Below are 13,608 nucleotides of genomic sequence, written 5' to 3'. Positions count from 1 at the left end.
ACTAGTGTTAAAAACGCTCTTATATTATGGGACGGAGAGTATCAAAAGCGCTCTTATATTACGGGATGGAGGGACTATATATTATTCAACCTGTCCAAGTATCAGCTGGTTCTGTAAATACAAATTCATATATAGCACAAAAAAATTAAGTGGTTTAACATTTGCATCGTGCATCTCTCTTCTTTTTTTGCGTCGCACGAGAGTAGCATACTCCATTCGTGTCAAACAATATTTTTGACCGGCCGTGTACAAAAATACAATTTGCATTTTTTGGGGGGTAAAAATATAATTTGCTCTTTCGCATAATATCAGTCTTTTCCCACTTCTTTTCTGTGGGCTATGGACATTCAGTTCGTGGACCCCTGAAAAGCCCAACTAGTGAGAGATATATACTACTTGAACCCTAGCAAATTCTGGCGAATATTCTGAAAAACAAAAAAAAATTGGGTGAAATGCAGAGGCCACACACACCAACGAGCCGTTGCCACCGCGCACTCTTATTCCAGGGAGGTGTCTTTGTGCGGCTGCCGGTTCAAGCTCGGAATCATCAGCACGACTGCACCAAGCTCCGCCTCCAGCCAAAGAACCTCCTCCCCTCCCGCCGGACGAGCTTCTCCTACACGCCCTACTTCCACCGACCTCCATCGCTCTCTACCCCGGTGAGCTAACCGTTTGGATTGTTTTTTACGACTGTGAGCTGGCTTAGCTGATTTGTTGATTTGCATATTCCACTGTTTATAGATGGGTATATCCCGCTGTTAATGATTTGTATGCCCCCTATTAGCTGATCTTCAGTATTGTATGTACAAATATTGACGGAATTTTGTTGAGAGAGCACAGAGTTATGCCGGGGTATGTTTGGCCGGGGTACGTTCCAATTCCATGCTGAAAATTCAACATCATCCGTCCTTAATAAAATTGTCTCTCTCTAGGAATGTACCGGGCATTTGAGAATCAATCACTGTGGTCTCTGCATTATTGAGATGTTGCTGCATTAAATGCTTTCTCGTATACTCGTTTCTCTGAGTAAGGTGGCAGGTCATTTTCTAATAATAAATCATCAGAGGGGTACCCGGAGTTTATCTTGTCTCGCATTCTAATACTAATTTTATTTATTTACATATTGAATCTTATTCTTTCCCAAAAGCTACTCCAATATTAACAGGACTCAAAGCAATGCCTGAACTAGACAAAGAAAGGAAATATCAGTTTTAGCACAAACGAGAGAAATAAAGTGAAGACTTTGTAGGATGAGTCTTACTGCCCGATGTCAGGGTTTGCGTGTAGCCTCACAATGATGCATCATCGCCTTCGCCATGTAGTCCTCCTCCTTCATAGATGTTGAGCCGTCCACAGCCACTGAATGGCGGCCACTATGTCGAGTAGGCATCGGGGTCAGTGACGTGGGTGGCATCGCGGCTGCCAACAAAATCTGCAAATTAACACTTCCATTTATAAATAAAGTGATCAATTTTTAAAAAATCAAACAAGATGTTGGTTGGCTTTTATGCCCTTTCACTTGCTGGACTAGAGTTGAATATGGATATACTAATATGTATAATTAACTTGGATGGTAGTGAAATTAGTTTAGAAAACAATATATGTTTAAGACTAGTGGCCGGCCAAATAAATATTTCTAGTACTCATTTTTATGAGTAGGTGGAAAATCATTTTCCAATAATAAATTATCAGAGGAGTACCCAAAGTTTTTCTTGTCACAGTCTAATAGTAAAATTTATTTATTTATGGATTGACACATAAACTTCACTCTTATTTTTTCCCAAAAGTTACTCTAATATTAACTGGACTCGAACAATTGCGTGAACTAGAAAAAGAAAGGAAATATCCGTACGAGTTTTAGCGCAAACTAGAGAAATAAAGGAAAGATTTCGTAGGATGAGTCTTACCACCTGAGATGTCGGGGTTTGTATGTAGCGTGTAGCCTTGCAACAACGCATCATCGCCTTTGCTGCGGAGTCCTCCTTAGTAGATGTTAAGCCAGCCACAGCCAGTGAATGGCGGCCACTATGTCGAGCTGGCATTGGCGTGAGTGAGATGGAGGCGTCGCGGCTGCCAAAAAACCCAACAAATTAACGCTTCCATATATAAATAAAGTGCTGAATTTTTAAAAAATCAAACAGGAAGTTGGTTGGCTTTTATGCCTTTTCACTTGCTAGACTAGAGTTGAATATGGATATACTAATATGTATAATTAAATTGGATGGTAGTAAAATAAGATTAGAAAACAGTATATATTTAAGACTAGTGGCCGGCCAAATAAATATTTCTAGTACTCGTTTTTCTGAGTAGATGGTCTTATTCTAATAATAAATAACTAGATGTGTACCAAGATTATTGGTTGTCTTATTCTAATATAATAGTAAATTTATGGACACATGGAATTCACCTTTAATCTTTCCCAAGGCCACTCCAATATTAGCAAGATATATTCAAAACCAAGCGCGAACTAGAGAAAGATATGAGAGATTTTCTACAAGGAGTAGACTGGCTAAGATGTTAGAGTTTGCGCATAGCCTTACGACGCATCGCATCCGCCATGGAGTCATCAATTATAGATGCCGAGCGGTCTGCAATCACCAACTGGCAGCCTCTACGACGAGTAGGCGTCGAGGCTTTTGGTGTGATTGGCGTGGGAGATCCCAAGTGGGGAGACATAGCATCTGTGGTGTCGTCATAAGCGGCGTCACGACCTAAAAATAAACAACAAATTAAAGCTTCAATTTATAAATGAAATACCGAGTTAAAAAAATTAACGCTATGCACCTTCCAGTTTCTTACTCAATCCGTTCCGTAGTTCTTGCTGTGGTTTTAGTTTAAATTTGAACTGTCCCGGGACAAAAAATATGGAACCAAGGGAGAGTATTAATTTTCTGGTAAAGTCCAATTTATTCTTACTGATGAGTAAATATTTTAATGATTAATTCGTGACAAGTTTTTCTATTATTTTAGGTCACACTTTTTTTATTGAAAATTGTCATGTAGAAATTATCATCGGGCTCAAATATATGGGATAAATCATTTTCAATTATAATGATTTAAGGAGCGCAGTGAAGGTTCTCGGACCAGTAAGGCCGAGACACAAATTCGAGTAGGTGTGAATTAATTGAGGTCACCATCATTGTCAATCAGTTGAAAAGATATCTATCTATGATTTAAATAGCCAAGCGTAACAAACAAGTGACGTGCTGACACAATATTTCTCTTTCCATGTGAACAAGAGGAGGAATTAATCCAAGTGGCGCCATTCACTAAGGTTGTTGTCTATAAAAGGAGGAGGAACCAAATTAATGTATTTGTCTGCCAATGAAGCTAGTGTTTGAAAAAATAAAATGTACTTACCTGCATATCTAGGAGCATCAGATAACGGCATCAGTGCTGGTAAGGGTTGGAAACAGTCCGTAAGTTAATTTGGTGCTTGTGAACAAGTTTGATTTTAAACAATTCTGAAATTTTTGGACTTGAGTTTATCTTGGATTGTTTGTATTATAATTTATTTTATTCTCTACACAATTGAATTAAGCTCAGAGTAAGGCATCTCTTCCTCTCTGCTACTGTAAAATATAGCAGCGGTTTTAGCTTGGAAGAAGCATTGATCTTATATATATGGGGTTGAACTAAAATGAGGAGATGCGTTCATCAGGTGGATTGCGGGCTGGGCTCAGTGCTGGTTCAACCAACTCGCTCGATTAGACACCACCAGTTGTAGAGAGTTACTCTATCAGCTAACATGGGGGCATGTGGAGCAATTCTGCAAGATAGTACTGGCATGTTCATTGCAGCAGCGACACCTAAGCTTCATCATGTAGATGATGTTTGTCGGCTGAGGCTGCAGCTCTGGTGGAGGGTGTGAAGCTTGCAAATACAGCTGGTTGTAATGCAATCCGGGTGCAATCGGACTGCATGGTTCTTACAGAAACTCTGCAACAAAACGCGGGGCATTCGATGGTGCCAGGCCCAATTCTGGAGGAATACCTGTTACTTTTAGTTGGATTCGGGAAGGTCGCTTTAGAGCATTTGTAATCGTGATTCTAATATGGTAGATCATGTGCTAGCGCAGAATGGTCGTGTTGATCAACCAAACTTGCGGTTGGACTCACCTCTTGCTTTTATTTTTTAACTTTTAATGGATGATGTAATCGGTGCTTAATATTAATAAAGCTAGCCATGATGGTCTTCCCCTAAAAAAGGAGAGATACTCTATCAACATTAACACAATCAGGACAAGCCTCGGTAATGGCACTGCTGGGCTGCTAGTATCTCCGGTTCTATTTAGTCCGCATATTAGATATGTCCAAAGTTACTCTACTTTGATCAAACTTATAGAAAAAAGTATTAATATTTACAATGCCAAATCAATATTGTTAGATTGTCGTTCATAGTATATATATTTGGTACTGTTAGCAATATTACTGAATGATCATGCCCTCATTCGATCGCTACCCCCGTCCCCCCTCCCACCTCGATCGCTACCCCCATTCCCCCTCGATCGCAAACCCCGCCCACTCTTCTTCGGTCTTCCACCCATACTCTTCTTTCCAGAGTTTCACTTATTTATTATCTCTCCCAATTTATGGCTAGTTAGTCTAGGTGGGGAAGAAAAAATAAATAAAATGCTTAAAAGTGGACTTGAACCAATGTCTAATGGGTAGCTAGTAAGCCAAACAACCAACTTAACCACCTTTACTTGTTGTCCATAGTAGGTAAACAATGATATTTGAGCCCTTCTTCTTTCTACCATGTTAACAAAAAAAGTTAATTTTAGGCTTGATAACTTTGGCATGAGAAGCATGATAGCTATGACATGTGCATCTTGGTAATTTCAACATTAGCATCATGGTAACAAAAAAATGTCATGATAAACCTGCTAACGATATAATGAGAAGACTGATAACTGAAGTGTGAGAAGCACGGTAAGGCTAACATGTGTAGGATGGTAACTTTGCACCAAGTTAACAAGAGATATGTTTGAACAACTCCCCTCTTCCCCCGGGTGAAAATCACTATGGTGTTTTGACCGCGGGTTATTAGGAGTATGGTTTTAAGAGGAATGTTGGTGGTACACAAAAAGAGGGTGACAGAACATGAAGTTTCGACATATACTACATCCCATGTTTCAGAAGTTACCGCGGTGTTTATACATAAGCCTTCGGTTTGTATATTACCATGCTATTTACACGTAAATTACCAAGGTAATTATGTCCCAACAACTATTTTTCCCAGCTCAAAAGTTACCTCGATGTGTGTACAAAAGTTATCAAGTCCTCAGTTTGTATATTACCATGCTATTTACACTTATTGTGGATTCTTTCTAATTTAAACGGAAAATCTGACGCTCCCTGCTTCGTGTGAACAAAGTGCATTGCTTCAGTTGTTCCCAAACAACTATCTTGACCCTGGTGCGATAGAAATTTCCCGTGAAATCGACTAATTGGGTTTAGAAAAGTCCACCACACTAACCTTTCATGCAAGGTGTTTTGCTCAATATCGATAGACTTCTGGTAGGTCAACTCTTTTATATTGAACGTGTTACAAACTCAGATAACCACATACACTCGCCACTGTGATCACCCACACGCATACCTTACCCCTATGAGCACATATGAGATACTGAGCTGGACGAAGTCATTATAATCGCCTCGTAGTCAACGAGAACTAATCCTCGCATTGAGCAAACATCGTAGAAAGCCTAAAATAAATCCATAAAAATGTCAGCACCAATGTCAAGCATAGGACTTGAACTCTAGTGGGCTTGTTCCACCTCCAGGAATCATACCATCTAAGCTATGCTCAATTTGCGGTAGGTCATGTATTTGGATCCAGACGCGCAAGTGATTCAACTGAATTGATGAAGGTTTACCGTGTCCATCATGTGGTTCAATGGGAACATCCTTCCTTAGGAAATACCATGGGCCACCATCAATTACCTTTTCCTATTCACTGAAGAAATTGAACTAGATCACATGTAGATTAGCATATTGCCTTTAGGGAGTTGTAAAATAAAAGCCTATAGAGAACAATAATTGACCACAACAAGTCGTCCTCCAATAGTGAGCAACTTGCTTTTCCAACAGCTCAACCGATTCTCTAAGCATTCTTCGGCATGTTTCCACATCGCATTTGTGAGGCGCCGATAATGAATCGGGATTCCCAGATGTTTAATCGGGAATTGGACTTGTGCATAGCCAAACAAATCGGCATGTTTCCACAGGATTGACATTTTTTCTTCTTCTTTTTTTCTACCCGGTGTGTGAGAGACAGAGAGATTGATGGTGGCGAAGGAATCACCTTCAATCGGATGGCTATTCATCGACAGGTTGAATGGCAGCGCCGCGACCGGCTAAAATATGGGTGATCGACGGGCACCCAGCACTGGCCTAAAACAAAGCTTTGGTGTTAAAAAAAACGGAGGAAGTATGAGAGAGAACGTACGAGGATCAATCACGGTGGCTATAGGAGATATTCTATGTGGGTAGTTGGTAACTATGCAAGATAATCGTGATCTGTTTAACGACTGCGGGTGCCCTAATTAGCCGCACCGTCTCGAGTCCCCAGCCCTGGGAAACCTGCTCACGATCACGGCTCACCAACGCTTTCGGCACTACTGGAATCGCCTTATACGCCGAGTGCCACGGACACTCGGCAAAGGCCCAAAAACCGCCGGCAACGCCTTTGCCGAGTGTCACCTTCGGCAAAAGCCATCCGGCATACACCTCTTCAGTAAACAGGAATTTGCCGAGAGCCATAACACGGGCACTCGACAAAGCCTTTGCCGAGAGCTAAACAACACGTCTCGGCAAAATAAAGCAGCTAACGGATACGCCCGTTAGCTCCAGACATGTGGGACCACGCAAACTTTGCCGAGAGCCGCTCTCGGCAACGAGAACTAGTAGGAGGCTGACACGTGTCCCCTCCTAACATGTGGGACCAAGAGAGCAGGCCGAGGGCCAACTTTGCCGAGAGCAACTCTCGGCAAAGATAACCAGTAGGAGGCTGACATGTGTCACCTCCTGACATGTGGGACCACGAGAACAGGCCGAGGGCCAACTTTGCCGAGAGCACCTCTCGGCAAAGAGAACCAGTAGGAGGCTGACACGTGTCCCCTCTTGACATGTGGGACCACGAGAACAGGCCGAGGGCCAACTTTGCCGAGTGCCCCGCTCGGCAAAGAGAACCAGTAGGAGGCTGACACGTGTCACCTCCTGACATGTGGGGCCACGAGAACAGGCCGAGGGCCAACTTTGTCGAGAGCCCTTCTCGGCAAAGAGAACCAGTAGGAGGCTGACACGTGTCACCTCCTGACATGTGGGACCACGAGAACAGGCCGAGGGCCAACTTTGCCGAGAGCCCCTCTCGGCAAAGATAACCAGTAGAAGGCTGACACGTGTCACCTCCTGACACATGGGACCACGAGAACAGGCCGAGGGCCAACTTGGCGAGAGCCCCTCTCGGCAAAGATAACCAGTAGGAGGCTGACACGTGTCACCTCCTGACATGTGGGACCACGAGAACAGGCCGAGGGCCAACTTTGCCGAGAGCCCCTCTCGGCAAAGAGAACCAGTAGGAGGCTGACACGTGTCGCCTCCTGACATGTGGGACCACGAGAACAGGCCGAGGGCCAATTTTGTCGAGAGCCAACCTCGGCAATCCTTTTCCCTTTACCGAGAGTCCCTCTTGGTAAAGTTGTCAGGGGCTCCACAGGTTAATATCGTTTACTGAAAGGCCTCTCGGTAAAGGGTGCATTCTGGTCCAGTTTCACAGTCATTGCCGAGAGCAACCCTCGGTAATGGTGTGCTCAGGAGCCTTTTTTTCCTGTTTCTGTTTCTTTCCTGCAGCGAAACATATACAGCAGCAGCATATAGTTCATCATACATAGAACATGTCACATATAGGCATCATTGAACAAAAGAAGCAATGATTGATTCTGAAAAACATTCCACATAAAAGCAATTGTGCATAAAAGGTGAAATAGTAGTGAAGACACTCGACTACCACAAGTTTACAAGTCTCAAGATGCAAGAGTTCTCAACATACAAGGAACAGTTTCAAACATAACATAACATGAAGTTCACGCGATTTTGGAGATCAGAGTGATAACATCAACATTAGAAGGCATCATTCCGTTTGCTGCCCCAACTCCATCAACCGGAGTGATAACATCAACATTAGAAGGCATCATTCCGTTTGCTGCCCCAACTCCACCAACTTGAGGTGGAACTACCAGAACATTGTTCGACCCTTGTGATGGGTTGAGCTGTGATGGATTGACCCAATAGTGAGATGAATGCATATGGTAATGCCGAAAATGGTGATAGAAATAGTTTGAACGAAACTCACAATGTTCCACTCTGGCGTCGGTGGCATCTCTGGCACTGGTTGGCCTTGCATGGAATAAAGATTGGCCACCATATGTTGTAAAGACTTCACTAGATCATCTTGTGCCTTCAGCTTGGCCCGGTTTTCATCTCGTTCTTTCTCGGTGTCAATCAGTCGAGTCTACAATATGGCAATGCAAATGTCATTCATGTTGAAATGCAAATATGCAGGACCATGAAGGATCAATGAAGAAGCACTGACCTGAATATCCTCAATAATGCTCACGGAATGTGGTACGTGACGCTCTACGGTAGGAGTAGAGCCAGTACTCATAGCACGGAGCGTGTTGACTCTCGAAGGGAGGAGGTTATGACAGAATCAAGGTGAACCGCCATCCTGGCCATTCGGTCTACCGCCTGCCGCGGCAATGGCCACAAGAGGGTCAAACGGTAGCACGTGAGGATCAGCGTCAGGCCCGTACGTCTCCTTCAATTTTTTGGTGTAGTTCTCTCCATCTGACCGGGCTTTAGAGCTGATCCAGTCCCTCTCCAGGTGGAGAGGGTCCTTGTCCTTGTCGTCTTTGGTACGTTTGATGGTCCATGCCTCGAAGTAAGTGATATCCTTGCCAGTGTCTTCTTTCTGCAAAAGAAAGCGATCCAAACAATCAAGGGAATGCTCACAAATGAAAGAGAACATGATGAAAGAAAAGGATGTGGTTTGCCTACATGTTTTGAGACGACACCTGGGATGGTGAGGTTGCCTTGACGGTGTCCTCGACCCCCCATCAACTTATGCTGTTCAGATATTGCTTTGTGTTCATCCTGCCACCCTGGATCTGTCCACCGTTCGACGATCTTCTCCCAGCACGGACGTTTGTCAGCGCACCACCGAGGAATCACCTGTAAATTAAACAAATACATCTTAGTAAGGATTCTAATTTTGCGGTAATGTAGGGAATAGCAAGCATCCATCATCACTTGCCTTGAAGTAATTGTCCCGTGAAAGATGCGTCCCTCGAGCCTCCTGTTTGGAAATCCTATGTTGAGATAGTCCGCGTGATACTTGACCACTAACCGGACGCGCTCCTCATAGTGCATGTCGTGGACTAGTTTCTTGGCAATATTCTCAACCACCACATTTGCACGATCCTTCTGACCCTCAACGCATGTATAGAAATCCTACAAACATGCATACATGTGAGAAGGGTTAAATCATGACTTACTTGGCAATTTGTATACCTTTTGGTATTGACATTTAGGTGTTTGAAAGGACTTACCCAGAAATCGTTGACCACTCGCATGGCTCTGTTATCATAAACCCTCTGACGCATATCCAGGAAATCCGGTGCAAGTTTGTAGTGATCCCATGACCAAGCTGGCTCAATGATACCGTTCGGCAAAGTGACCAGTCCAGGATAATTTAACCTACAAAGACCCCCAATGATGCCACTCGGCGACCGTGGCAGACGCCTCTCACCACCTTTTACTAAGCTTTTGCATTTCGAAGCGTGAAGTCATATTATATGTGAGGAAATGACAAAAGGTACAATTTATATGGGATGAGTCGAGATAACCACTTACTTCTCTCCCATTGGTTTAATCAACACGTCTCTATGCACATATGGACGTCTTGGAAGCTTTGAAGGACCACACAGCCACACTTCCCTCTGGAAGTAGTGCTGATAGTCGAACCGCTTGGTTGCGAACCGCTCACCTCGTGGTGCTCTGTCACCCGTGAGGGTCCATCCCCACCCTCAGAAACCTGACGAACAACCAGCCTCCTCTCGGCGGCGTCTTCCTCCACCACCACCTCCTCCTCATCCTCCACTACCTCCTCCGCAAAATCCTCCTCGTCCTCCTCCTCACACGCCTCATCCCCATCCTCCATTTCCTCCTCCTGAGCACGGTGAAGCACTGCATCAGAGGTTCGAGGACAAGAAAGAGGTGCTCTACTCCGGGCTGCTTTACGTACTGCTCGTCCGCCTCCTCCTCCTGCCTCACCTACTCCCCCTCCTCGCCCCCCTCCTCGTCCGCCTCCTCTTCCTGCCTCACCTACTCCCCCTCCTCGTCCGCCTCCTCGTCCGCCTCCTCCTACTGCCTCGCCTACTCCCCCTCCTCATCCGCCTCCTCCTCCTGCCTCACCTATTCCCCCTCCTCATCCGCCTCCTCGTCCGCCTCATCCTCCTGCCTCACCTACTCCCCCTCCTCGTCCGCCTCCTCGTCCGCCTCCTCGTCCGCCTCCTCCTCCTGCCTCACCTACTCCCCCTCCTCGTCCGCCTCCTACTCCTCCCCCGCGTGGTACTCGACCTTGTTTCACACGTTTTGTCGGACGGGTGTCTAGACCCGCCAATCCTTTGGCCTTCTTGGCGGTTGTGGCAACCGATGAAGGAGCGGCCACCGCTTTCACCGGCCGAGCAGGTTGATCATTGTACAGATCATTCACTTTTTTCAAACTTTCCTTTGGAATCTTGTTGCTACCTGTCATGTTTCAATCACCTGATACGAAGAAGAACAAACTAGTTAGTACATATGATACAATTTGATGTAAATACAATAATATATCACATATGAAGAATAAATGGAATTGTCACGATAATGCATATAGTTGTTACACACACAAATACATAGAGTTGTTGCACACACGAATACATAGAGTTGTTGCACACACGAATACATAGATTTGTTACACACACGAATACATAGAGTTGTGACACACATACATAGAGTTCTCACACGATTACATGGAGTTGTTAGAAATAAGGGTCAATATTAGGTGCAACATTTGGATCAGGGCTTTCATCATCGCTATCACGCTCGTTCATACATTCATCCTCGAAGTCTTCAGTGGGGCCCTCATCCTCATCTAGCCCCATGTGCCATCGCATAAGTAATGCCAAATCTCGAGGGTCGGAAACATCCTCGTATTCGTCCTCTGCATTATCTACTTCCATGTCATCCATTGCCTCATGTTCCATAGCATCATGTTCGTGATGCACGCCATCATCTTCCTCTGCATCATCTTCGTCTTCGTCAGTGTCTGCTACTTGAAAGAACTCTCCCTCGTATGTGTTAGGGTTTATATGGTAATCATCCTTGTTTGGGGTAGGTACCTTGATACGCAGGGGTACCTTGTACACGACATCCCACTTCAAGAGATCGATATATTCCGTAGATGTGCACGCGTATGGGAGAAAAAACACTTGTGTAGCCTGTTGAGTCATAATATAGACATCATTTCCTGCATATTTTGATGCTTGTTCAACTTCGACAAAGCCAATACTAGGGGTTCGTCTCACTTTCTCAGGATTGAGCCAGCTGCATCTGAATACGATGGGCTTCACTCCTGTAAACCACAATACTGCAGCTCATAAATTTCTTCGATGGTTCCATAGTAGTGACGTCCATCTGTCCCTAGACAATAGACTGCACTATTTATTGACCTTCGGTTGGGCCTCTCACGCGTGTGTTTATCAGTGTGGAAGCGATACCCATTCATGTCGTAAGCCTTAAATGACTTGGCCTCGTATTCAAAACCTTTGGCTACTTCTCTCACTTTGGCGTCCATATCAACCTCCTGATATGCCTACAAGATTAATAGGAGATTGTCTGGTTCATTAGTGGAAGCATTACAGGCAAGTAAGATCAACTTGAAGTAACATAAAGTTAGAAAAGTTACTTTTCTTGAGAACCAAGAAATGAAACCGCCATCAGCATTGGTATCTTCAAGAAGGTCTGCTGATTCTTCGTCGCTAGGAGGCCGTGGTAGCTTCCAGAATTCGTTCTGGAATTCCCTAGCAATAGGAAGAATTCGAGTTAGAACTCAAGACTAGTGAGTAGTTGTCAATAAAGGTGTTCTACACTTACTTTATGTACGGTTGCACTTCTTCCATGTTGGTCAAGACATAGATCATAATAGTCGACCACTCAGTAGGTGAAAAGTTCTTGGGCTTCGGTCCACTTGCTTTGCCACCTTGGCCTTCGAAGAGGCTAAGGTCGGAAACATTACTGGTGGGTTCTTCATTGTAACGAGGAGCTGGATTTAACCTAGTCTGAATACTGTCATGATAGTACTTTGTCGTGGTCGTGGCCACCTCCTCGTTCAGGTATGCCTCGGCTATGGAGGCTTCAATGCGGGCTTTATTCTTACATTTCCCACGAAGATGCTTGAACTCCCGTTCAGGTGCATACTGCCATCGGAACTGCACAGGTCCTCCCATTCTAGCCTCATACGCGAGATGTAAGATCATATGTTGCATCGGATTAAAGAAACCTGGCGGAAATATCATCTCTAACTTGCATAGCAACTCAGGTGCTTGTTCCTCCAACTTTGCAACCACTTCATAATCTAGTTCTTTGGCACAAAGCTGACGGAAGAAGTAGCTCAACTCTGCCAGCACTCGCCAAATATCCTCTCTGACATACCCTCGAATCATCACAGGCATTATCCGCTCAAGCCATACATGGTAGTCATGACTCTTGAGGCCTCCTATTCGCTTTGTAGCCATATTCACTTCCCTCATGATATTAGCTGCATATCCATCAGGGAAGTACAAGTTGATCACAATCCATTGGAGAATTTCCTTCCTTTGGGGCATTGAAGGGGTGAAAGGGGCTGGTGGCTTCTTCCAAGAATTACCTTTTGCACGAGGCACCAAATTTAATTTTGGCATGTTGCATAGTTTGGCTTGATCGATCCTAGCCTGAATGTTATCCTTTGACTTCTAGGTGTCGAGGAGCGTGCCGAGTAACGCCTCCGCAATATTATTTTCAGTGTGCATTACATCAATGTTGTGTGGAAGTAGAAGATCTTTAAAGTAAGGGAGCCTCCATAAGCTTGGAATGTGAGTCCACTGGTGTGTCTCTCCATATCCCACAAAACCTTTCCCATCGAGCTTTTCCTCGAGAGCATCTAACTCATCCTTAAGCTGGGCACCGGTCATAATAGGTGGTGGAGGGTCATCAACAATAACACCTTTTTGGAAGTGCATAGCGTCTTGTTTGTATGGGTGATCAAGACGAAGGAACTGCCGATGTTGGTCAAAGCATACATACTTGTGACCCTTAGCTAGCCAAATGAAAGTCACACGCTGTCGACACACTGGGCAAGGCCACTTCTTCTTTACACACCAACCACAAAATATCGCACGTGCCGGTAGGTCATGTAGCGATGTGTGGTACCAGATATGCATATTGAAGTGTTTCTTTGAAATGGCATCGTATGTCCGGACCCCGTTGTTCCAAGCAACAAGTAAGTCGTCCACCAATGGCTCCATAT

The 13,608-nt window shown here is 44.5% G+C and overlaps 1 long non-coding RNA gene across 1 annotated transcript; it reads left to right on the top strand.

Annotated features, from left to right (window-relative positions):
- The first annotated feature begins 494 nt into the window (after positions 1 to 494).
- LOC123075841 (uncharacterized) lies at positions 495 to 4,174 on the top strand. Its single transcript, XR_006436215.1, has 3 exons — positions 495 to 659; positions 3,240 to 3,399; positions 3,662 to 4,174. It is a non-coding gene; the product is annotated as an uncharacterized lncRNA (long non-coding RNA).
- The last annotated feature ends 9,434 nt before the right edge of the window (positions 4,175 to 13,608 follow it).

The sequence above is a fragment of the Triticum aestivum genome, chromosome 3D, assembly GCF_018294505.1.
Source record: "Triticum aestivum cultivar Chinese Spring chromosome 3D, IWGSC CS RefSeq v2.1, whole genome shotgun sequence".
Classification (NCBI taxonomy): Eukaryota; Viridiplantae; Streptophyta; class Magnoliopsida; order Poales; family Poaceae; genus Triticum; species Triticum aestivum.
This window is presented reverse-complemented; position numbering and strand designations above follow the sequence as displayed.